Source organism: Falco rusticolus, chromosome 13, assembly GCF_015220075.1.
Source record: "Falco rusticolus isolate bFalRus1 chromosome 13, bFalRus1.pri, whole genome shotgun sequence".
NCBI lineage: Eukaryota > Metazoa > Chordata > Aves > Falconiformes > Falconidae > Falco > Falco rusticolus.
This window is the reverse complement of record NC_051199.1, coordinates 28893794-28920313: the sequence shown is the minus strand read 5'-3', so window position 1 is coordinate 28920313 and position 26520 is coordinate 28893794. Positions and strand designations below refer to the sequence as shown.

General features: G+C 51.1%; 1 long non-coding RNA gene across 1 annotated transcript; it reads right to left on the bottom strand.

Annotated features, from left to right (window-relative positions):
- Positions 1–488: 488 nt before the first annotated feature.
- Positions 489–25577, bottom strand: LOC119156977. Its single transcript, XR_005107332.1, has 3 exons — positions 25318–25577; positions 16195–16345; positions 489–1765 (listed from the first exon to the last, which is right to left on the bottom strand). It is a non-coding gene; the product is annotated as an uncharacterized LOC119156977 (long non-coding RNA).
- Positions 25578–26520: the final 943 nt, after the last annotated feature.

Sequence of the window (26520 nt, the reverse complement as noted above, 5' to 3'; positions counted from 1 at the left end):
CAGCTTTGAGAACAAACTCCTTCTGTCCATCCCCGCGACGGGGGGGAAGTTCCTGACCCTTGTCACTGTTACCCGCAGTGCAGCACCTCTGGGCTGTGCCTGGCTGCATCTCCACACCATGGTGGCCTCTTGAGGGTTCCTCTGCCACGTGGCCCCGTGGCTCCTCGCGTGTGGATGGGGCAGCGCTCCCCGGCCCGAGCGGGCACACAGTGCCCACGTGGGCTCAGCTGGCGGCTACCGTGCGGACCTGCTCTTGGGGCTCCTGCTGGCACGCCGCTAAATATGGGGCATCTTCTGCACCTGCACCCTGATCCCTGATAAGGGAAGGGGCTACAAGACAGCGAGGACAGGTCTAAACTGAAAACATGCCCAGGACCTTCTGGATGCCGGAGGGGAAGATGCCGTCCCTGATTACTTGCACAGCAACACCCTCTTGGCATCACCTGGCTGAATAAATCTTCATGGATGAAAGTAAAAAGCCACCGTTCAGAGAGCAAAATGCGGAGCCAGAGCAAGCGGGGAGCGAAGCAAAGGAGGCGAGCGAGAAGGGAAGGAGGAAGCGATCTGAGAAAAGTGAGAATTGGTTTCTGAGGAGGAGGAAGAAAGGAGGGTGAAAGAAGCAGGAACAGAAAGCAGGGAAGGGATCACAAGAAGCACTGAAGTAAATGTCCAGCAGGAAAAAACGCAAATAGAAAGTGAGAGAGGGAGAGAGGGAACGTAAAGAAATGGAAACAAAGGTGCCCATGGCAAAAAATCAGAGAGTCAGAAAATTAAGGGTATGCAAACCCCACAGAAATCCAGCCCCCAGGCATGGTTACGGGTGCCTGATCATCAGTGGGTGCCTCTGCAGCACCAGGTGCTGCTTGATGTGTGCTCCAGCACTTTGGGGTCTTTGCCAGGGGTCAATGCCGGGGGGGGGAGCAGCAGTATGGCCTGAGGGGACCGAGCTGCCCCCACACACCCCGTAATGCTCTTGCGAGGTCATCAGCTCTGCAAAGGGGCAGTTGGTCGTCTTGCTCTTCTTGCATCCTCTAGCAAGTGTTTAGTGGCTCCACTGGGTGTTTTGCAGGTGGAACCTGCTCGGTGCCCCTCCTGGGGGGTCAGCCCACTGGTGGCACTGGCTGCCCCACGGTTCTTTTGGTGACCGGGGACCAATGGGCAGGACTGCGGGGCTGTTACCACCCACTGCTGAGTGACAGAGGGCAGGGCTATTGAAAGGCATGTCACTTCTTTTTTTATTATTTATTTATTTATTATTTTATTTCTGCTTAACCTTTAGCATCCTCCATCACGATGCCAATCCATGTTCAGGGGCTGAGGGCCTACGCAGCTGCTGGAACCATTCATGCACAGTTTCTGTTGTCACCGCTGGTTTTCATGGCGTTCTAGTGCAGGGAGCGCTGCCCAGTCTTTCCAAACACGCAGGACTTGTCAAGGCACACCATAAAGCATTTCTGTGGGCTCCTGAAAAGTCTTGTATTTTAATCTGGATTTAAAAGCTAATGAATTAAGTCAAATTACAGTGGCTCTCACAGAGCATGCTTGCCTTGAGATCGGTTTTGGAGGACCAGCTTCTCCTGCCCTCCCTGCCCGTGGCGAGGCTCCGTGAGGGATGCCATGGGATGCCCCAGCTGGCACCGGGCTGCTGTGCTCCCGGTGGGCTTCCCCTTGCCCCTCGAGCCAAGGGGAGGCAGGCCAAGCGTCGTTTGGGTCTGTTTTGGTTTATCATCTTCATTTCTCTCTCGCTCCTTGCTGATCCTGTAAACTAACAGAGAAATATAAAAATCAAGACCGTAGCTTTTCCAAACACAGTCACCGATTTCACCTGCGCATCCGCCCCTGGTTTTACAACACCTGCTTGGTGCAAAACATCAGCCCTCCTTCACATGTCGAATGGGGTGTGCCGAGATGCGTCTAAAACCACTTGAAAACACACAGCAGGTTTGCAAAAGCAGCAGAATGAAGGAGTTGCCCAATCCCCTGGTTGCCACCAAGGGCTGCAGCAGGGGGGTGGCCCCGGCTGACCCGCGGTGCCTGGGCAAAGCTGGGAGCGTGCCTGGGGCGTGCATGGATGTGGTGCAAAAGGGGCTCTCCCGTCTGCCCAGCACTGGCTCGTTTGGGGTCCATGGTCTGTGCTGCTGCCTCCAGTGCGGCAGCTGGGCCAGACTGGCACAGAACCACAACCCAGCAAGAGGCAAATCTGCGTGTGGGATACGCAGATATCTCTGTTCCTGCTTTTTTTGGAAGGCCAGGCCTTCTGCAAGAGGAAATGGAAACCATGAAGCCACTGCCTGGAGTGGTTCCTGCTAATGTTTTTCCATAGAGTGAAACTGGAAATGACTTTTTAGAAAAATACAGGGTGATTTGTCAGAGTATTTTTGTTCTGCAAAAATACCTCATTGTCATCATCAGCATCCTTGCTAGGGAACAAAAATAAACACATTGTTAAGGATGGGCTGATGTTTATTCCTCCTTGCATAGCAATAGGGTTCTGGTTACTGACATCGCACAAACCCGGATAATTTTGTTGGCGTTGCTACAGTTGCCTTAGCAGAACAGGGGTGAAGGGAAGGGCCGGGCTGTGTGCTGTTTGACCATGAACGTTCGCAGCCTTGTGGAGGGTGGGTCGTGGTGCTGGTTTGATGGCTGGGGAGCACTGCTTGGCTGGTACCCAGAGCCGGTCGAGCACAGCCTTGAGCAGGCTTGTGAAATGATGTTTATTGCCTCTCCTCCTGTGCCTAGAAGATGGCTTCAGGCTTGTGCCAAGCCTTCACCTAGATCACCTGGCAGCACGCTGTCCGGGTCACAGCTCTGCCCTGCTCAGGAGAAAGAGAATTATGCTTCATGTAGGATAAAAACACCTCTGTGCCTGTCCTGAGGCAGGTTTCACTTCCAAATTCACCCTGATTAAAGTCAGACCAGCATACTTCTGAAACCCTTCAGAACTGGGAGATGCAGAAGTGTCCTGAATACCCGAGCCTGATGCTGAGCCTGTTTTTTCTTTGCTGAAAGGTAGACTGTCATTATGTGTCCTTCCCGCAGTGGTCACAGCAGTCTGTAGTCTTACCTTTGCGGCAGCTTCTCGCATGCTCAGTGGGTGCTGCCATGCCGTGCCTCTGGCTTATCTGAGGCCATCTAAACAAATGAGGGGCTCAGGGGGCTCCCCCCGGGCCGTGCTCCCCAACCTCCCATCACTCCTCCTGCCCTCTCCTCTGGCTTGCCCCAAACCAGGCTGTGCCTGCGGTCGCAGTCACGCAGGGTCCCATAGGGCTGAGAGCAACGTCAGGGTTATTGCACATGTCCTCCAGCAATGCCCGTACAAAACAAAGCTGATATTTGCTTTTTCTTTTGGGTTGGTTTTTTTTTTTGGTGCCACAGGCCACAGCACTTTGGAAAGGCACGTGCTCATCCAGAGCTGTGCTTCAAATGCATACTGAATTTAGACTTAATAAGCATCTTTATTAATTAAATAACATCAGGTTACTAAAACCAGGTTTCTTGGAGATAAACAGCTGAGAAGGAGTGACATCCCCATTTACACAAACTGGGGCTGCTTGTGTTGAGAAGCAGGGACAGCATGTGAAAACCACTCATTTGGCCCATATGGGCTCTGCTGAAGAGCTCATGGCCTGTTGCTCACCCCTGCGCTGTCACCCAGGGCGGGCAGAGCACAGCAGTGGAAGGATGGCATGTCTGCCTCAGACCTCTGCCCCGCTCACGCATGTGTCCCTGCGCACTGGGCAGCCTTTGCTTCCGATCCATCGCGCTCCAGTTAAGCCTGACATGCAGGAAAGGGCTGGAGGTGATGTGCTGAGGGTGCAGCCAGCCGTGTGCACCCTGCTCCATCACCCTCCCTCCGTCCCGACCTCGCTCAGGGTCTGGCACAACGCATGCAAACAGCACCAAGCTGGACTCTGAGGCTCGCCTCCTTCCACCGATGGCTCTGCAACAGCCAGACAGCGCTGGGTAGCAAGGGCACTGCTTTTGGGCTCTGGCATGTATGGCTGGGGAGTCCTTCCCCTCCAGCAGCAATCCAGGTCTGCATTCAAACCCCAGCTGCACACCGGCTCTGCGACACGCTGGCACCGATCTAACCCACTGCAGCCAGGCGAGAGCCCCAGCCAGCTCCAGCGGAGCACTCTGCACCATAATTTCTCTACTGCAGATTGCACCTGGCGCCTTGTTTTCTATAAATAACTCCTGTTGAACACTGCTTGCAGAGCAAGACCCAAACGGGGCATTAGCAAAGAGCTGTCAAAACAGTGCTCAAATTGAAATATATCTACATGATGTAGTTCTGCTGCCAGTCGTCTTAAATTACAGCTTCCACACCTGCAATTTTTGGTAAATACTCTAATGCATTTCTTTATGCACGGGTGTTGGAGCAGCAAAACCTGCCTCAGCACTATGCACAGGCGTCTCGTTCTCATCTTGGCTTGCAGACCCAAAGCACCCTGTGAAAGCAGCCCCGATGCCTCGAACAAACTGACCACAGCAGGGGGGCAGCTGGTGCTGTTTTCTGCGCCCCCCAGCAGATGTTCAGAGGGGGGTAGAAGAACACAGAAGAGTATAAAACCTTCTTGAAACAGATTGTGTCCAGTAAAGCATTTCTGTGGCTTCTGTGGTCTTTTATGGCTCGCACTCCCATGGCCTAAATAGCAGCCATAAGGGCTGCGTGCTTTTGCTGGCAGAAAGCAGGGCAGTGCAGGGTCTTGCCAGCCTTCGCAAATCTTCTATCCATGCAGATGGTCAGAGTACAACAGGTTTTGACACCGGGCAACTCGCTTCTCCCGTGTTGGTTGTTTTTTGGTTTGGGTTTGTTTTTTGGTGGGTTTTTTTGAAAGATAATGCTGTTTTTTTCCTAAGTTTCCCCATGGAAAGCCACGGGAAGCAGCATGCTAGTGGGCAGGCTCCATCAATTTCCTGCAGAACCTTGTCAAATCCTCTCTGCAGGGATCTTCCCTCTCTGCTTTGTGTCAGATAACACTGGGCTATGTGACTGGTTTTCGCCTCTCTTCTCCATCTTCACAGTTTCCCAACAGTTAAAGGGTCTCAGCTATGGGAAATAAAAAGCTGACTGCCTTATTTGATTGAAAAAATTGATTCTGGATTTTTCAGATGGCTGAATACCCAGAACCTGTGACAGTGCCTCCCCCTCCTACCAGCCACCAACTCAGCCATGCACAAACTTTTTACAGTAACTTGCCTGTGAATCAGCTTAATCAAAAGAGTTGTAGCGAGTGGCCCAGGGGATCTGCAGTGCCCTCCTAAGTGCAGCTCTCCCCATTCAAAGGAATGCTTGCAGAAGAAAAGGGGAGATTTTGAATTAGGAGAGTCACGGTGACAGGGTCAGATCTTGCTTGCTGTGTTCATGTCAGTAGTTGCAATGATACGTGTGATTGATGGAAGATTTGGGCTTAGTTGGAGGGGTCAGGGAGTCGGTGCGCAATACTTAAAGCTAACAGCGCTTAAACTGGCTTTGATAAAAACATCACAGTCCAGCAGTGCTGTGTGGACCGCTCCAAAGCCACTCTGTGTTTTGAGGCTGGGCTGGGAAAGGTGCCAGTTTACAGCCTCCCAAATGCTGCAGCTGAGCAGCCACACCAAATCTTGAAAAACATGCTGGTAGCTTTACAGGATCCCTTGAGGCTACCTCTGAATTGTTAACAGGGCTGTGATTAGGCTTGGCAGCCACTCCAAAGTGCAGGAACAATCTTAAGCACCGATTCTCATAGCTGGAAAAGTAAGAAATGTGAACTTGGGCCAGAAAGTGGGGAGCTAGTCTCCTAATGCCACACTCTGCCCTTCACTGGAGAGCTGCAGAGCTGGCGTGCATGGTGGTGGCAAGGGTGAGGAGGCCAAGAGCAACAGCTCTGTCTCCAGGAAAGACAAGCTGCTTGTTTGCCACCTGTGCAAAGGGTCTGGCCGCTTCAGCAGAGTCCAAGCTCTCTGCTGAAATATCTGTGCAGAAGCGGATTGGGAGCTTTTATCTGACAAGCATTGCTCTGCAGGGCTGTTCCCTGCGTGGCGGCTGTGTTGCTGCCCAACGTGAGGGCTTTCTCCTCTGATGCCCAGAGAAGCCCGAGTTCCTGGGGCTGAGCTGCCTGGTGCAAGAGGCTCCTCTTGGTGAGGCTTTGCCAGTCCTTGCTCCAGCCAGGAACGGCTGGAGAGAGGGAACAGACAGAGCTGGAAAAGGAGTGGAGAGCAAAGCTGCCTTGACACAAGCTCTCTGTGCCGGGTAGGACACAGGCTCCCCAGGGCTGTCCTGGGCAGCTGGGATGGGCTCTGCAAACGTCTTTATCATTAGCGCTTCTCTTTTCACTCCAACGCCCATTCTTCATGTTGAAAGGCCTTTCCCAATGCCCAGCTTTTGCAAAGACACTGCATCCCTCCCAGCACGGCTTTGCCCATGTGGGCGTTGTGGAGGGAGTCTCCCAGGTATGCTTGCTTTGGCTCGGATGGGGCAGGTCTGACGTGCCTGGAACAAGGCTTACAGGTGCCTGTGACTCTTTTCATTTAAAAGCAACGCAGCCCTGTTCATGCCACTAACCATTAGCAACAAACCCTCTTCTTTAATGGTCCTCCCAGCAGACACAGCACAATGCGGGCTGGCTGCGCTCTCACTTGCAAGATCATTCTTGCCAGAGCTGTGTGTCAGCTCTCTGCTCCCAGCCTCTGGGCTCGTCTGGCCTGACTTGCGTACGTCATGCGCTTGTTTTGTATGTCAAGCATTCATTTTGCACACCTGCTACGTCATTTCTGCCTGTGGTAGAAAGCAGCACTGTGGGAAAGCAGCCTGGAGGAAGAGTATTTGGGCTTGTGGTGCCTAGATAGGAGAGCGTAGTACCAGTCTCATGCCAGAAAATAGGTAATGTGAGGTACTGACACTACTGCGAGCAAAATGGATTCACATTCACCAAAAATAACTTCATAAAGCTGAAGTCACTTAAAATTAGCATGAATAATTAATTGTATACCATCACAGACCCTGTACGCTCATCCATATGAACAGCAGGCCATTGCAAACAAGGCTTTGTAACAAACACAGGGGAAGAGCTCTTGGCCGGGCCGTTGCACAATACCATTCTTTGGTGCTTGTTACCTGCGGCTTTGGTTATGACTGATCCTATCGCAGCCATAAAGAAGCAGTAGGAACAATGTTATCAGCACTGAGAACAGGTGTCTCGCTGGGAGCACAGAGAGGAGACAAACACCCCTAGAAACCCAGATCTCCCCTCAAAACCCCTAAAGCATTCACCAAAATTGGGATATTCCATTCCAGAGCTACTTTGTGTGGGGACAGGCTGGCCTACCTTCTGTGATTGTGGTTCAGCAGCTGGGATGCAGGGTACGAGTTTGAACAGCTGTGGCTGTGTTGTGGATCAGGCCTAGGTTTGTAAGGCATTTTATGTTCTCCCTTCAAGGAAAAAGTAAAGCTTGATATTTAAATGCAACGATATTGCAATACTATAGACTTAAAAGATTTCATTTGTTTTGCATGCCAAGACAAACCATGTACAGATGTGTAAGAACCAGGATCTCCTTCAGAAAAATCCTAAACAACTAAGTTTTATGCACAAGTTCATATTGCTGCCCACCAGGACAGGTTTTTATTGAAAATACCGTTATAGAACACCTGTTGTGCCAGGTTGCACGAAGGACTGGATGAGGAAATTTTGCAGTAAATACCACTATGGAATCCAATTCCTGTTTATTTCCCATTAACTCAATGTTTGCATAGTCAGACCAAATGGCTTTAATTTTCACTCGCATGTCACGATGAGGCCAACACACCAACTGACGCCTTTGCCAGATAATCTCTGGCTGTGATCTGCTGAAGTCCGAAGACTCCTGCTGCTGGTGGTGTTTCAGGTGCTTTCTCTCTCGCTCCTGCACATTCTCCTGAGCAGTAAGCAAGTGAAGCAGATTTTAGAAATGGTCCATAAAACCACAGAAGTGTTTATAAGAATCTACTTTTTTACTGTGTTCTGGAGGCCATTATAATACACAAAAATGAATAATCATTGCAAGCAGCATACCAGTTAAATGATGAATATTGTTTTGCATTAAAAGCACACCACGTGTCCTAGCCCGGCTGGCTGGCCGGCTCCTAGCATCCGCTGGAGACGGCAAGGCATTCAACACTCCCAGCGGTCGGAGGAGAAGCACTATTGGCAACGTGCCTCCATAATGCTGAGCAGCTGTACCTACCAAACGTCACTGCTCGGTTTTCATCACCTCAGATCTTCAGCATAAGCCCTAAAAAGCTGAGACGGTGGAATACGCAGCGAGCCATGGAGTGAACTGCACTTAACCTTCCTTGGTCGCTCTTCGCCACGTCTGACCTCCGTGCTGGAGGTGCTCCAGAGGGAGAAGGTGAACTCTTCCCATCGTACTGGGCTTACTTGTCAACAAACTATTGGAGGGGCAGGTTTAATTTGCTGCTTGAGTTGTGAAATCTTCTTCAGAAGTGTTGGAGGTTTCTTGTTTTATCGCCAAGTGGTATTTATGCAGCTTGGTAAAATTCCACAAGGGTGCGGGAGGTGCGTGCTGGGGCACGGGGCAGGCGTTAAATAGCAGGGCAGTCAGGTCCTCTATCGGCACCCAAATAGCTGATGGGAAGGAAAAGATGTTCGAAGGCAGGCGGTTGATACTGCTCTTTCATAAGGCGTGGGTAGCCGTAACTCAGCAGAGCAGGGCTCTGCAGGCGGCTGCTGTCCTGCCAGCGCTCGGCCGGGGCCGAGGAGGGGCTGTGAAACCTGGCTCACCAGTGATTTATGCGTCTTTTGTTTTTAAAAGGGGATGAATCTAGGTATGAAACGCAGACGGTGGAAACTTTCCTCAGCCTTCTCAGTGGCTTTATGTAAATAAAAGCTGTACCAGCATAGCACTGCTGTATTCCCAGCTGCCAGGGCTGCGTTAGGTGAGCCCTGTGCACCTCAATGTGTGTGCAAAGGAGAGGGTTGCATGCTCTTCTCTCTGTGTACACAGCCTCCCGAACCTCTAACTGCTCTCACTGCCCTCCTTTGAATGCCTTTTGGGTTTGCTTGCCTTCAGCACAGAGGCCGAACTGACCTGCAGAGCCCGGTGCACCTCTGCCCAGGCTGCCGTGGTGAGGGGTGGGATGCAGGTGGCAGGGCTGCCCCAGCCCAGGGTCCTGGGCCACCTCGCAGGGGGCAGCTCAGCTGCCTGCTGAGGGCAGCCCTGGGGACACGCTTCTGTTTGGGCAGATGCTTATAACTGAGGAAGAATGAAGAACTAGCAACAGTTTTAGCTGAAAACAGAAGCACCAAAAAGGCTCCCATCCTCCTGTTTGCCTCCCCTGGCTGTGAGGAACAGATGCTCAAACGTTTCTCTTGTGCTGCTGCTAAAAATCTGTCCTGAAGGAAGACCAAAACTGTTGCTGGCTGCATCCAGGCAAGGGTTTGCTATAATCCCAGTGCTGTTATGGCCCTGCTGGTAATTCTGCTTTGAGATCCAGTGGGCCCAGCTTGTGTGTGCACTGAATGGAGCTACCTTGAGGAGGAACGTGCCCCTAAGCCTCCTCACTGTTAGGTCCAGAATGCAAATAAATTTAACTGCTGGCGGCAGTGAGGGGCTGCAAGAGCCAGAGCCGTGGTTCTCACTTCAGGCTCGCTCGACACCACGCTGGGTTCATCTGTCCTCCCCAGATGTCTCTATTCCTGCTCTCAGGGGTTGTTACAACACGAGAACTCGGCGTGTGAGTTGTTCAGATTGTTCCTTCTGATAGGCAGGGTCTTGCCTGTGTCTTCCTGCGCTTCATGCGCTGGCGTATTGCTCAATGAGCTACTCTGCTGCAATCCTGCCGAGCTCTTGCCGAATCGCTTGCGGTCCAGACAGAATTTGCTGCTTTGCTCTTCGCTTCATCTTCTAGGTTGAGCCTTAACAGAAGTGTTAGGAAACGCTGTCATTAGGCTGGCTGCTCTCTCCAGGGTGGTATATGGCTGTTTCTCTTTTTCTTTCGCTCTCCCTCATGCACACAGCACGCACTTGGCAGGCAGGCTTTACCTCTCCCCTGCGTGCTTTGCTAAGAGCTTCTCACGAGGGGCTGTATCAAAAGCTGCAAGAGCTCTCAATAAATGATTTTTCACTGATAACACTTCAAAAGTGCAGTAACAGCTGAAGTAAGCACAACTAAATGTACAAATGCCGCAATAAGTTGTTCTTATCCATTAACTCCTCTTCACAGGAGGGGTTGCCTGCTGTCTAGAGCATAAGCTGGGCGATGGACTCGCACAGGATTACAATCAAAGCTGAATGCAAACCCCGGGGAGAATGGTAATAAGGTACAGGCGAGGGCCGGCAGAGCTGAGCCTCCCCTGCAGAGCCAGTCAACTGCACAAAGTGCCGTGTGAGCTTGCTCGGGGCATCTCAGCCAAGGGCAGGGAGCGGGGAGAGTGCCGAGGCACGGAGAAGCACGGCTGCAAGACATCTTGGTGCCTCTAACGACTGAAGTCCTGATCTCCAACCTCGCCCTGCAAAGGGCAACTCCAGGATGTAAATATGGAAAACACAGTAGTGTATCTACCTGACTTTAAGAGATGCAGCATCAAAATACGCCACTGCTGCTTCAGCTACAAGATGCAGCATCAAAATACCCAGCTCCTGCTTTAGCTACAAGCTTGGCAGCTTCTCCAGCCCGGCTTGGAAGTGCAACACAAGCATCAGCTTCTCCCGTGAGATCTTTGTTCCTTAGGTTTGTGTTGCAAACATCTGACAGGCTTTTGTTTGTTTGTCCACACTTGCCACACGTTTTAGTAATTTCTGCTGCCCTCTGAACGTGCTGCTGTGGACGGTGCTGGGGGAAGCCATGGTGTTCTGCAGGAAGCGAGTCTAGCCAGGGCAGATCCGTGCTTGCTTTGGGAGGGAAGTCGGGAAGAAGGAATATTTGCCCTGTGGCATCAATTTCCTGTCTAGCATTCTCCAAAAAGCAGCTGGAAAATGCCCAGGAACACAGATGTATATATGTGAGCCTGGCACCCTCTTAGCAGGGGTGAGAAGAAAAACCTTTGGTGTTTCCCTTCGCTTGTCGTAGAGCTTCCTCCCTAGTCCTGGCCACTGTCCCCTCCAAAATTCCCAGAATCATCACTTTGCTGGAGAGCTCCTCTCCTCCGGAAATATGAAATCATTATTCAATTTAATGTACCATATGGGCCTATGTGGAAAAATGCAGATTCTGCCTCGGGAGACTGAGTGATGCAATCGCCTGGGTCAGCAAGATGTGTGCGAGGGAGGCTGGCGGCACGACAGCTCCTGGGCCAGCCACACAGCCAGCAGCTCCTCTGCCAGGGTTTCAAAAGCCTTGTTCAGCTTGTCAGGACACCTCTAAACTACTTGACCTTTTTAACGATAGCAAATTTTAATGATTTCCTTTACGAGTGTGACACATGGTAAATCAGTGCCATGTTTGCTGCTGACATCCTTCAGTAGGAGTTGGTGGGATTAGAAGACAGAGGAATAGAATTCATTAGTCATAGGGAACTGCCTCTTGTTGCAAAAAACTGAAAAAACCCCAAACTGATTTTAAATGTGCCTCACCTAAGAATGAACTTTTGCTGTGGATTTCATGCAAATGGCTTTTTATGGCTCAGGTTTTGCATGTGGCATGAGCATAGGTTTGCTTGAGCATGACCTGCTTTAGCAGGCAGCTGCAATGTGGGGGACCTCGCTGGGCAGCAAGCACAGACCTGGTGCCTCCTGCACAGCTGGAGAAGACCTGCCTGTGTGCTCTGCCAACCCCGGGGAGTTCACAGCACGCGCCGAGTCCACCGTCACAACAGGGCGCTGGATTACAGCCACCCACTCCACTTGCCATTTCAACAGGTAGCATCTGAACCCTGCTCTATTAAATGGCACCACTTGCACAGGAGATTTCCAACAAAACGCTGTGTTGCCTTGGCCCTCGCAGATCACAGAAGTGTTGGCCTCTTTCCAGGCATTTCTTGTGCCTGTCTGATGGTGCGGAGCAGAACATTGTCTCTTCCAGCTCCTTCCCACGCGGGCAAATGTCAGCTAGGGAAAGCTGGCTTCTCAGTGCGACCCGAAACAAAGCTGCTCAGTCTGTGTTTTCACCTTCCTTCTCATGAAACTTATTCAAGAAAGACTTTCTTTGTCACCTTGCAAACTGTTTGCAGTTAGTGGCTCTGGTTATGGAAATACTATTTGAATAGCTATGGGAACAAATTTCAGCCTACAGCTTGGTTCAGCTCCAACCACCTCCTAGCAGCACTGAAGCTGCTCTGCCTGGGGCTGGAGGCACTGGTTTGACCTCCTCCAGTGCTGAAGTAGAAGGTGGGAATCATCAGTTTTCTGAGATCTGGCCCTTTGAGTAGAGGGAAAGGGGGGCTGCGAGGTCCTGTGAAGGCTCCACCTTCAGCCAGCAGTAAGGTCTCAGCTGCTGCTCGGTCCTACAGCCACACACACAAAGTCACTGCTGTCACGACTGCGGCGAAGGGGCTGTCATAACAGCGTGGCAGCGGTTCTGCTTGAGGGGAAGGACAGGAAAGACTACAAAGGTTGTCTCGGGAAGAAATAACCACTGCGAATGTTGTGTTATGGTGACAGCCGGAGGACGGCCAGCCTGCAGCGGAAGGCAGCGTGCAAGCCAGTAGGATGATCTTTGCCCTAAGAAGCTCAGGGTCCAGCTGAGGGCAGGCGGTGCAGAGTGAAGAGCACCCGACGGATGTGTGAGCACGGCGGGGTGGATTAGCTGGGTAACAGCAACAGATTGCACAGATTAGCTATGCTGGCAGCACAAGGCATTGGGGATGAGTGCCACGTCCACGATGAGCTTTTCTGATAGCTCTTGACATTGCACTGCCTCCTCTCTTGCCCTGGAGCATCCTGGCTGTAGCTGGCCACCTTGGCCGGCACGCAAACCAGTAGGTACAAAGAGTGCAAGGCTCCCAGCGCCTTCCAGCATCTTGCATCATTAGCTCAGATTTTTTTCTGATTTCATCAGTCGTGTAGATCCGAGTCAGAAACTTATTTAAGTCTTATTTACAGTTCAAATACACGCCAAAAGTTAAGCAGGCGCTATGAGCTCCCCTGGTACAGGGTGATAGCAGTGGGTTTGGGTTTTATTTTTCTTTTCTATTAAATCGTGTGCTGTTACAGCTTAAGTAATGTGACTGAATTTATTTGGCAATCTTTTCATCTGCACGTTGTGGCTTTTGAGGGGGATGTAAGGCAAAACCAGCTATAGCTGTTGTACTAAATAAAGCTGTCACTGACCTAAACTGTGGAGCAAGGGGTCATTACCTGTCTGGACAAATAAGTAGATTTTTCTGTCTTCTCGGGTACATTTTCCTTTTGCTGTGCCTCTGTAAGGCCAAATAACATTAATGGGAGTTGTATACACACACCCAGCAGAGAACAGACCCTTGCAGGAGGACGTCATTACCTCTTTTCTTACTGTGGCTTTCATTCCAAGTTGCTAAATTTTATGGATGAGCAAGAATGCTAAAAAATATGGAAAAGCAATCCTGGATATTGCCATACCAAAGCGCTTACTTAATGAATTTTCACGAGTCAGATTTGAGAATGAATCGGTAGGTCCATCTATAACTAGACCTCTGGAAAAACTATACAAAGGCAATCTGATCAGCCAGCTGTATAAATATCCCACTGCCTGGTCCTGACCTCTTCTACTCAGACAGTATAATTCCCTGAGAAACTCTATTTGCAAGGGAAAAATGCTAGAAATTCTCATAAACTTTGCTTTCCCAACCTGCCAAAGAGGAGGCGTTTGTAAAGGGAGTCACGCATAGGAAAGCGCCCAGATGATCTCTTTGGGATAATAATGCTACAAGAATTGCTCAGCTCCTGGGACAACGCTGTGAATTCCAACCTTCCTCCATCCTCGAGCTGGTTATTTTTAAGGACGCTATATTTATGACAACTATGAGAAACCTGCAGCCCTTGACATCGCTTCTCTGGCCTAGGGATGCTTGATTTTTCCCACGTTATTATGGTGGGATAACATTAGATGTACTTTCATGTGTGGTCTCCCAATAGCATTTGACGGGCCCTCAGCACGGAAAGATTCTTCCCTGTTTTTTCTTTTCCCTGTGGCTCTGAGGGGATTTAGCTGCAAGAGGAGGCAGGTTCAGCTGTGAAGCTGTTTCTTATCCCTGTTTTACCACACACACCCTGCACCCTGGCATGAGGGGCCTGGGTTGTATTGGAAAAAAACGCTACAGATTTGCAGGTCAAACACTGAAGCAACTGAATTAGACGTGTATTGATGTGGATTAATTATCAGGATCATGGGAAAAATGAACACAGTTGAAAAGGAATGATGAAACCATGGTAAAGCACATGGAGGTTGGGAAACCACTCTCCTTTTTAAAGAAGCAAGTTCTGAAAATCTTAAACCAATGTAAGATTTAAATAGAAAAATGTCCCTGTACAGAAGCAATCATTTAATCCAGCTGGAATCCCAGCACAAACTCGGCCTCCTGCTGCTGGTCGCCAGCACGCAGTGTTACCTGCTGCTATGTGATGCTTTCCTGGCCGCCCCTCCCAGAACACCCCTTTACAGAAAGCGATCGCTGGGGTCCAAGAGGCATTATACAGCCCCGCTGAATTCAGCTCATTACTTTTTTTAAAATGAAAGACAGCTGCATTTGTGGGGAATTCTTGAAGGTCTGGAAAGTCTCGGGACTATCTGGGTATTCTCTTTCCTTCCCTGAAGTCATCTTCAAAAGTATTTCTGTTCTTTTCTGCTCCCCCGTGGAGCACTTTTTTCATTCTTAAACTGATGATTTGTCCTCTGTGATGTTTCTGTGTGGGGATTTATATGGCCTCCAATGAGGCACATAAATAAAAACCTGAGTTCTGAAAGCTGTGCAGCCTGGATTACGTATCTCTGAATTGCCATCATTTTCTGCTGACTGCTCACCTGAGCATCCACTTATCTCCACCTGCATCTCTGCTCTGCACCAGGTGGGTCTCGCTGAACTAGGCTCACCGCAGGACAAGACCTAGGTCATTGCACTTCCTCCAACCGATGCACGGACTGAACACCGGCTCAGGGGGAACCACACTGACTTCACCAATTCCCTTTTGAAACCCAGTCACCTTAAACTGCACCATGTCCTGGCTGGGGCTTACTCACATTCTCATCTGCAGTACGCTGATTTCACTCGGTAAGACCTCTAATTAGTGTGCCGGCTGGCGCAGGCAAAGTGTAAGGGCTGAGTGCAGGGGTGCCTAAGGTGGTGGAGACAGTGAAGCCTCCGAATACGTTTGGGTATAGAGGAAGGGGAGTTAGAGCTCTGGAGGAAACTCTGAGTGGCAGGACAGGGATATCCATGAGAAAACCCAGTGATGAAGGGTGCTGGGGGTGTCGTCTTTACCCTCAGACTTTCCGTGGTCCATCAGTCCTCTGCCTGCTTGTCCTCACTTCCCAAGTCAGTGTTGAATGGCCCCATTTACCTTGTTTACCCCGCCATTTACTAAGGACAGGACTGCAGCAGGAACCACGCCAGGCAGGGATAAGAGCTCCTGCAGCCGCCCCACATGAGCCACCTGGCTATTTTGATACACTCACCTCACCTTTCAGGCCTTGTGATTTTGAAATTAGCTCTAGGGGTTGAACTTGGCATTCTTACTTTCAAAAAAGCAAGCAAACAAAAAGACAAGGTTTTCTTTTTAGTTTTTATTGTTGTTTCCAGTCCGTCTCTTTAATGTTATTTTTAGAATCCTGTGTTTTAATGCTATGGCATGAATTGCTGGGATTTCCCTTTGCTAACATCAAATAGATGATCTGCACTTTGGTATTAGCAGTCAGCCAGGAAATTCATGCATGGTGCCAAAAATGGGCCTTCTTTCATAAATCTGTATTTGCTTTAATTTCCTTTTGCTGCAATGACACGCCAGATCAGCTGCACTGGTTTCTTGACATATTATGTAGTGCCATATAACACGACAGGCTTAACTGGAAATGAGAGACCAGATTTGTCTCTATTTGATTTGCTGATGATATACACGGCTGGGAAACACCAGTTTTCAAGAAATCAGGGAAGGGACTATTTTCTGATCCCTACGAAGAAGAACTGTCAGAAGGCAGTCATTCCACAGGGAGCTTTAAAGGTTTGAAAGCATAAATGATGAATCCTGTATGTCTTATTGCCTTTACCACCTGGACAGAATTACTGATCATACACTTACTACAAGGCAAGGAAGCTGTAATCAAGCAGGCTGAAATCAACTGAAGAATCCAGAGATCCGGACCCTCTTCCAGGTCTGCCACTGTCTGAGCAGCCCACCTCTGTTTTGCTGTGAGACAGGAATCATTCTGTTGATCCAATTTTTGGGCAGCCTGTGAAGGAAAAAGGCTCTATATAAATAACTGGTAATTATGCTTCTCTCTGGATCAGAGTTAATTTCCAAAACACTCGTGTCCTGTTGCTACTGTGGCTGGTCTCTTCCTCTCAGCCAGGAAGGTATTACGTGCTAAGGATTACGTGAAGCAATTTTGTAACTTCTATTTTTAAGAGTTCTGAAAGGCAATACCTAAATGTTAGTCCTTGCCATTCTTAAAATAAACAAAATGGCAGCTCCAGGCACTTTGACATTCATAGTTAGCAGGGAACACACACAGTGCAGGGAATGCAGAGCAGCAGCGTGCGTGGCGTGGCATCGCTCTGTACAGCTCGCTCCCAGCCAGGGAAAGGTTCCTGGTGCATCATACCAGCTCTCTGGCATGGCTCCCTCCGTCTGCTTCACACACAGCTCATGCAGATGTGGTCCAGCAAGGACCGTGACAGCCGGTTGCTGGAACGGCGGTCAAAAGGGCTGCAGTTTATCTCACCAGGATGAACCCCCTCCTCAGAGGGACAAAGTTCAGCAAAGCTGTTCAGAGCAGCCCTCTGCTCTGTGCTTGGGGGAAGAGCTCACCAGTCACCCAGCAGGTGCTGCTCTGGGGGTGCTGGGACCTCAGGGGTAACCTGTTAAAAACACACTGGTGAATCAAGACAGGTGATTTGTGACCCACTGGCAGTGCATGCAGAGTGTGAGGCAGCAGCCTAGCAACAGGTTATTAGAGACTAAACTCACAGATTCACAGCATCATTTAGGTTTAAGGTCATTGAGTCGAACTGTAATCATCTCACAAGCAGACCCCTGGAGGGTAATGAAGCCCCAGCGAATACACTGGCACAAATGCCCGAGCACTCCTCACTGCACTGTGGGGCAACACAATATCACACGGGAGAGTGCATGTGAACAGGCAGGTCGTGGGAAGCAGCAACAGAAAGGCATAAATGCAGCAGTAGCAGCAGGTATTGTACTTAGTTTACTCCTCCACAGTTTGGCCCATCGCAATGCGCTGCATCTGGCTCTGTGCCTCTGAGCTGTGCCCAATGCCTCGGGTAAGGATCTCCTCCTGGCGCGCTATGAGCCACAAGGCAGGCTGGAGGTAAAGGTGAGCTCGGCCTCGCTTGCCGTGTTGTGCTAAAGCTGACCAGACACAGCAGGCACCACGGGGAGCAAGTGCTTCAAGTTGCTGCAGGAAGATGTTCAATAAACTTCCAGATGGGGATAAAGCCAATGGTTAGGGGCATGTTATACAAGTCCTTGGATTACTGAGGACTACACCTTATTTACTCGCAAGGCTGTATTCCCATAGGCAGGCTTGTATTCAGAGACAAGTCCTGCTGTTGCCACTGCTGTCCCAGCCAGTGAGAGGTCCAAATCCTACCCTGCATTTTCCCTTCCCTTCATCTGCTTCCAGGATTTCCTCTGCAGGCAATGCCAGGCCGCCCTGAGCAGAAACTGCTACTCTTACCCCATCCCCAGTCCTGGGCTTAGTCACTTCCAGCCACTGGTTCTGCTTCCTGCCTTGCTGCCACTGCCGAGGCCTCCTCTAATTGTGGAACTAGTGATTAACATCATCCCCAGCAGTCAGCAAGCACGCCCATCCTACCGTGGCATGCCGGCCACCTGCCCAAGGCAGTCCTGCACCTTGACTGTGTTAATGGCTGCAACATGCCTGGGAGAAGCAGCGATATTTGACAGCTGAGGATTTGCACAAGAAACAAGCAGAGTCACTCGCCCAGGATATCTGAGGAATAGAAACTGAATGTAGACCCAGCACGATCAAGGACTGTGCTTCTACCTACCAGAAATCCTCTTCTTGTAATGGGGAAAACATTGTTCCATGAGAAGAGGTACTTCTTAATGCAGAAAGCAACCCCTGTGCTATATAGTTTGGTTTTTTTCCCAGCTCCCACCCTGCCCGCCTCAGACATGGTCCACCTTACAGAAGGCAGGCTTTTTTAGCAGAGGGCCCTCATCTGTAAAACAAACAGGAACCAGAACTCGGCATTAAAACGAAGCCACTGCCCTTTAGTGCCACTGGTAACTCAGCTGGTCTTCCCACAGGCGGGTGGTTTATGAAGTAGGCATGGCAGGGCAGCTCCAGCAACGCACCACCCCAGGGCAGTGGGTCGGCCTGAGCCGGGGCTGCATTCTTTTGGGGCAGGGACTGGCTCTTATCATAAATTTTTAGAGCACCGAGTACTGTGGACCTTAATCCTGATGGGGCCTCTAGGCGTGACAGCTATATAAATATTTAATGTGCCTTTAATCTTGGGGTGGGGAATGTGACTTGTATCCCCAGTAGGAAGTGCTGATCCTCGGTTTGTGTGACTGTGTTGTTGTACTTAAAGGTACTATGCTGAGTATCTACTACAGTATCAACTAAGATACTGTAAAGTATACTCAAAGGGGTACCGCACCATGAGCAAACAGCAGCATGGGAGCACTTTTATTCTGCAGGCACTAATCCCAGCTCAGCAAGCACAACACTGCAGAACTCCCAAAATCGCAGTGTTTTTGAGTCATAGCTGACTTGGATCCCAGAAAGCTGGGTGTCCCCCTGTTTAGCACCATGCCCTCCCGCAGAGGAACGGTAAGAAGGAAGAGTGCAAGGACGGGGGACACACATTCTGCCCTGCTGAGCTGATCCCAGCTGGCAGGACTGCCAGATGCCTCAAACCCTGCCGAGCGAAGTGGGAAGTGGCCTCTACCTATTCGCCAACAGCTGGTTGTTTGGCTGGAGAAGGCTTTCTGCACACCTTGTGGAACAAAACCACAGCATCTTCTCTCACATTAGGAAAGAAAGGCCATCAGGTGAAGGTCAGGAAGCTTACATTTTTGTTTAATTTTGTATTCTGTGGGGAAGATAAACATTGACTGTGAAAGGAGCCTGTAAACCATAAGATGCAAGATTTGTTCTCCACTGCGGCTTTCCTGTGGCTAAGGACATGACTAATCCCCTGTGACAGCCCCGTGCTTGGAGCCTGCTGCTCTTACTGGTGCAGCTGGGGACTCTGTCACTTTCCGCCATCACAACATGAAATGAAAACTCTTTTGCAATGAAATTGTTTCTGCAATGAAATGGAGGATCACTGAAGCACTTGCCACAACCACTGGGAATAGATTCACTTTTCATTTTAATCACACTATTGTGAATAAATGGTGAATTATGTCCTGCAAAGGTCCCTTGTGTGCTATGATGTGGGTGTGTAGAGTCCTGAATGCAATGTGAGTACCTTTGGTTTCAAGCCACAAGCTACTACTGCACTTTAAGATGGACCCAGAAAGTGTGGCAGCACCCTCTTAGTCATGCTGGTGGAACCCCAGCTCAAGCCTGACTTCCCAGCAAGGTTTCCATCTCGCACAGGTACCGATGAAATGTGGGTTGTACCTTGCTGCTCCGGATTCTCTGGGGAGCAATTCCACCCCCATGACATATCTGGGCAACCTTCCAGTCTGCCCTCACTTGTACCTGAGCGGCTACAGCCTCAGTGGGCTTTCAAAGAGGAGGCCATGGCTACATCTCCTCTCAGCCCACCGCGACGCAGCCTCCTGCACGGCAGCAGCCTGCGGTGAGCCCAGCGCCTGCTGGGAAGCCTCCTTATTTCAGACCCGAAAAAATCACCGGCAAGTTTTATCACCATGGCGTGTCAATGTGGCTTGCAAATTGTGGCTGCAGGTCACCAGGAATAGGTGCAAAGCTACTGGTGATGTTATGTAAACAGGAAGAAAATATGCCTGTTCCTTTAGTGACTCCATAGTGACAGGGAAATGCCATCCAATTTCACAATCACCTCTTTCCTCCATGGGTCAAGTCCACCGGCTCTCCTGATTAGGCCCACTGCTGTCAGGTGAGGAAGATGAGCTGGGTTCAGCCAGCAGCAGCGCTTTGCTCTGCACATTGTGACATGTCTCTTCCGACTTCCCGCTTCTCCCTCGAGACAAGCTACTAGGCAGCCAAAACACCCCATAGACACCGAGCTCTGGTAAACAGCTGGATGTTAACCCGTCATGAGCCTTACCGAGGGGTGAGGCAGTATAGAAATCAGACAGCAGGACTAAGGTCACTCCATGCACTGAACCTCTCTTGGAGCCTATAGCAAAGGGCATGCTGCTGGTGACAGGCTGCAGCACGAGCCTGGCTGGCACTGGTATATATATATAAATACATATATTAATAAAAATATGTATTTTAAAAAATATGTATTATATATATATATAAAAGGTATGCTTTTAGCAGGAACTATGAACACCTCTTTGTCTGCACCTCTGATAAGATACTGTGGTCTCCACTTGTGCTCCCAAATGACTCAACAGTTCTGGGCCTTCTGCTGACAACTGTGCCAAATTCTTCAATACCTTTTTTCAGGACAAATGGCAAAGAAACCTAGAGCTTTAAAAGCAAGTATGTTGTCTAAAATTTCCAGTCTTAAACCAGATTATGTATATCATCACTTGCTGACAGATAATTCACAGGAACGAGACCTAAATTAATGGAAGGAATTGTGGTGCTGAGCAGGTCATCATGCTCTTCTTACGTGCTACAGGAGACCTGAAGCAACCACCTTGTAACTTCTTCCACTGATCTCTGTTCCAGCCCCCTCATAAACCAGCTTGCACGATGATGGTGATGCCTGCCACGACTCATTTAACTACATGAGCTCTCATGGCCTACCAGCTTAGCCAGCATCAGGGTGCAACCTGCGATGCAGGTTACCTCAGGTGGCCATGGGCCATGACTGCTGAGCCCTCTTTTGCTTAGCACATTTGCTACTGGCAGTGCAGCTGGTCGTAACAGTAAGGGAGCAGAATCAAGCCAAACTCACTTGGCCATCACCTATCCCATACCTATCTTCAGATCCCAGAAATAATAATTTTTGTACTTTGGTAAATGTTATCTATAGTTTGGGTAAGAAGAATACAGGTCCCCATTTGGGATGGGGTCTTGATGTTGCCCTGTTGGAAGTCCGTGGGTTTAACCGATGAGTATAAGAGGAAACAGGTTCTAAAGCAGAGCAATAAGAATCTTGTTCTGTTTAATTTTCACCTGAGTTCCACACACCAAGGTATAAGGATATGGCAGTATTTTAACAAGGCTGTAGCAATCGCATGCAATTAGCATACACATGGTGTTATCTCTTTGTGGGAGATAAATTTAAATTGTCAGGCCATGCCATGGAAATGCAACATTTGCATTTTCCTATCAGGATGTGCCAGGACATTACACTGCAATCGCAAATCATGAGGTAGTAATGTGGAGGAAGGAGTAGCCTAATCTACTGCAAAGTACTATATGCTGTTATTTAGTATTTTAAAAGGGTGGCTATGTTATCAGGGGATGGAGTGGAGCCCAAGAAAAGCTCCAGAACTGTGTCAACAGTAGATATCACAATACAATTTCAGGGCTTGCAAACCCAGACCCTCCTCAGTATTCCTTATATCACATTTCCTTCATTGTAGGCTGGGAGACTGATGCACAGGTTTTGTACGCTGGATCTCAGAATGATCTATATGTAGTGACCTTGCCTCCTAGGTTCAAGTCAGCCTCACCATCCTCCTTGGTATGCTCTGTCCTCTGAACATCCAGGCTTCCGTCGTTTGTTTTTCCTCTTTATCTTTTCCTGTTTCACAATGACTCCATAGTTCCTTCATCACTGCCTGATATTTCTTCCAGTAGCTCACTAAGGACTTTAAGTAACATACGCCTTGTTCCATCCATTCTCACCCTCTTTCAATGGGGAGGTCTTTGTGTGCAGTTCCTATTTGGCAGAATTTTCAGGTGGTAGTTGGTTTTTTTTTAAAGCCAACAGTATAAACATTTTCCTCCCTACAGATTTGTGTGTTTAAATTAGGAAAAAGCACATCACTCTGCTTGTGGATGGGGGGAAGGGGAAAGATTTATGGAGTTTCTGAGTTCCCGTGGGAGTTTTCTAGCAGGCCCCTGGGAAAATGCTGAGTCCTGCACAGATGAACCTCACCCTTACGGTAAAAGTTCTGTTTTGCCACATGAGCCATCACAAGTGCCACCATCATCATTGTCCCAGAGCATGAGGTGATCTTTTAGATATGCTGAGCCCAGGCCCTTGAATGTCTTAAAGAACAAAACCTTGAGCCCTTCTGTACCCGATGTCCCAGGGTTTGGGGTTTTGCTCGGTCATTTCCTCCCCAAGTCATGTCCTGCTAGCTGGCAGTCTGTGCCCTCTTGCCCTTCGCACCCATTCCTAAGCCGCTCGACTGCTGAGGCTGCCTCTGTGCTCTGTATTCCTTTCTCACTTCAGCCTTGTATCTGTGACGCTGTTCCTGGCACCCTTCCCAAGCTCTCTGGCTGCCAGCTCAGACTCAGTACAAGCTTCTTGTATTCCCTTTCAAATCCTTTTCTATCGTGGCAAATAAACCCACTGTCCTCTACACATACACTCCTGATACTATCCTTGACAGCTCTTCACTTCTGGCACTCAGCTGCTGCTTAATCATACAGATTCCTTCTCTGATTCACCTCATGTGGTCTTGCAGCCAAAAGCTTGACTTTGATTTGGCAATGTCACAAAAGGAGTACTGGGATCTTCTCCCTCATGATCCGATTCCTGCTTCGCATGTCCCACTGTCATTAGCACGCTCCAGTTTCACCCTGCTATTTGAGCCACCCTTCCGAGCCTGGTGCCATCATCTCACCTCTACCTTTCTGCACAGACCACCAGCACCCTGCTCCTGATTTTATCATTTTCATGCTGCTTTGGAGAGGTTCTACCCTAGCGCTGTCCCTTTGCACAGAACGACCTGCCTGACCTTGACTCCCAGGTAGTCCTTGTGTTCAGATCCCTTCTCCAAACACCTTTCCACAGAGGCTGCTCTCCCACCACGGTCTTGTCCTTGTGACATTTGCAAAGAAGAGGGGGAGCAGCGCAAACCAAACCTATCTAGCAAACAATATAGCTTGAAAATGGGAACTAACATGATGTGATTACAGCACCAGAAATAAGCTCGCTGCCATACGCCATGGAAGCCCTGTCCTTCCCTTGACCCCTCCCTCTGCACATCTCCTGCCATCTCTCCTCCTTGTGTCAGCCTCTGCTGCAGGCCCAGCACAGGGACCCCCCCTGCTCTTCCACAAAGCCCCCGTGTACCCGCGGCACTGCAGGACTGAGCGGTAAGCGCCTGAGCTCTGCTCCTCCCTAGCAGAGCAACTGGAACCAGCAGCAGCTTCCCACAGGAGCCATTTACAGACAGTGCTGCAAACCTGCTGGTCTTTGTCTTGAACAAATGAAAGGACAGCCTAAAACAGGAGGGCTGCTACAAAAGTAAGGTTTCTCTTTTACCCAGGAAATATTGCAGGCACAGGCACACCGATTCATCCCCACACACACCCCGGCCATCCCCGCTTTCCCTGGCAAAGAGGGTGTTGGTGTTTATTAGCCTTTTTCCCTAGCTGCCCACTGGCACGGACTTTGCTCCTCCGGGTTGGGATTTCTAAGCAGTGGGAGGCTTTTCACGTGTGTTTGAGAAGGTACAAAGCCTGCCGGAAAACAATGGAAATAGCTGGCTTATGACTGCTGCGTGTCACGCACTCATTTCTTGCCTGTTCGTTTGTCCTTGGAGCTGCTCACACTGCCTGGAACCTGATCGCGAGCAGTCCCGGTGGCTCAGGCTGGCACGCACACGGCCTGCCGCCATGCCACGTGGGTGAGAGGCGGCCGGCGGGCCCTGGGGGGGCTGGCGGCTGTGGGCAGGGGCAGACAGGCCACCCTCAGCCCACTCGAGTCCCGAGCCACCCTGCATGTGTGGACTGGGGCCGTGACAGTGGGGATTGTGTGTGTGCTGCTTGCAGGGGGGAGCAGCCCCTTCAGAGGGGAGGGTGGCGGGAGCGTGGCCTGGTCCTCGTCACCTCCAGGGCAGGCTCTCCTCGCCCCTGGCACTGGCTCTCCTCAGTCCCGTCCGCCCCCCACGCCCGGCAGGCTCGCCTGTCACAGAATCACAGGATGGTTTGGGTTAGAAAGGACCTTAAAGATCATGTAGTTCCAGCTCCTGTGGGTTTGTGTAAAATGTGCTTGTGTAAAACAAAAGAAATAAAAGTCCCCCCAGGACAGGCTCCCCTAAGCTCAGGGTCCCCTCAGTCCTCCAGGGCAGGATCTCCTTAGCGCCCTTCAAGGGCAGGATCCCCTCAGCCCTCCAGGTCTGGATTTCCTCAGCCCCCCCAGGTCAGGCTCCCCTCAGCCCTCCAGGACAGGTTCTCCTCAGCACCCGGTCCCCCTTCCCCGGGACTGGATTTCCTCAGGCCCCCCAAGGGCAGGTTCTCCTCAGTCCCCCCGCAGGGACAGGCTCTCTTCAGCCCCCCAGGCCTGGAGGACAAGATCTCCTCAGTCCCCTCAGGACCGGATCTCCTCAGCTGCCCCCCGCCAAGGACGGGATCTCCTCAGCCCCCCCCCCCCCCCCCAGGAAAGGATACCCTGCGCCGGCCCCCAGCCAGGGTCCCCTCAGCCCCCCCGGACCAGACCCCCTGAGCCGCGGCCGCAGCCCGAGGCGGGCAAGGCGCAGCCCCGTCCCACCCCGGCTGCCGCTGCAGGCGGCTGCGTGCCGGCCGGCCGTGCCCCCCGCGCCGGCAATCCGCGCTGATCTCATCGCCGCGCCGCACGACACCCTTCCCGGCACGTCAGGCGGCCATCGCGTGAGAGGCGCCGCGCGCCCGCCCCCCCCGCCGCCGCCATCACGCAGGGGGAACATATGCCGGCAAGGCGTGCCCGGCCCCCCCGCCCCGCTCCCCGCGCCCATCAAAGGCGCTGCCGGGCCCGTCTCGCTGTTAATGCCGCTCTTAATTAAATACCTCCGCGGGGGCTGAGCCGCCCTTCACACGCAACACCCACCCCCCCCGCGGTGGGGTAAGCCCCCTGACAGCCCGCGGGCTCGGCGTGGGGCAGCCGCGGCGCGGGGAGCCCCTGCACTTTATTTATTTCTAAACCCGCAGCTCTTCGTTCTGACCTTTGAGCGTCCGCCACGGGCGAGTGCATGTTTGCTTTGCGCTGCGGGGCGATGGCTCGGGTGACATTCCCACGCGAGACACGCCATCTGCACCCCCTCCCCTTACCCCCGGCCTCGCCGTGCATCCCGAAGAGGTTCAAGGGGCGGGGGGGCGGGCCCGGCCCCTGCGGCCCCCGTCGCTGCCAAACCGGGATTAGCGGCGGGCGCGGCGCTCGGCACGCAACGTGGCGCGGGGTCGCGGCGGCAGCACACGCGAGGGCGGGGGGAGCGGCACCCCGGGGACCGCCGCGCGGAGCCGGGGGCGCGGGCGGTGCCGCATCCGCTGCTGTTCCAACAGCTCCTGCTTATGCAATTTTCCTCTTTTTTTTTTCCCCCGATAAATCTCACTGACTTCTTCAATAGCACGCCCTCCCCTTGCCCGCACGCAGTTTACTCCACCAAAAAACCCCCTATTCCCTATCCAGCTGCGCGACGCTGCTGGAAAACACGACTGATGCTTTGCCCTGCACGGAGCTGCCCCAGAGACTGAACCTTTGCAGCTAAGAGCGGCAGCTAAGAGCGAGTCATGCGTAAATTAAATCAGGTTGACAAGGCCGGTGGAAGGTCACCTCGTTTTTCACGCTGGCCTCTTTCCAGTTTTTAGTGGATGTCCCTACTTTTTTTTTTTTTTTTTTTTTGGGGGGGGGGAGAGGATCTTTTTGTATGCGGCTTGCAGGGAATGCGTATAGGAATTGCTTTGGGCATACAGGAATTGCCCTGGCTATATAGGAAATGCTGTGGGCATCTAGGAAATGTGGTGGGCATGCAGGAATTGCTTTGGGCAGGCTGGGAATGGGCTGTGGGAGGTGAGCAGCCCTGCTGTGCCCGTGGCCCTTCAGCTGCCGCAGCATCACAGGCCTGCGGCAGGCTGGGGTGGAGCGGGATGTGGGCTGTGCCGCTGCCTTGCTGGGGACCGTGGGGATGAAGCAGATGGCCGTAGTGGCACAGCTGATGGGATGTGAGTCTCAGCAGCAACTCGGTTTCTTCAGCCTGTGCTGAAGGGGCCAAACGTAAAATAACACAAAAACGGTGGTGACAAGGGGAGAAGGGCAGAATGTGAAATTAATTCTGTTGTCCTGAAAACTCCCAATTCGCACGCCTTTTCCCAATTTATTTATTGTTATTGCTTCGCTGTGGACTCGAGTGGATTTCACTGGGAGCTGG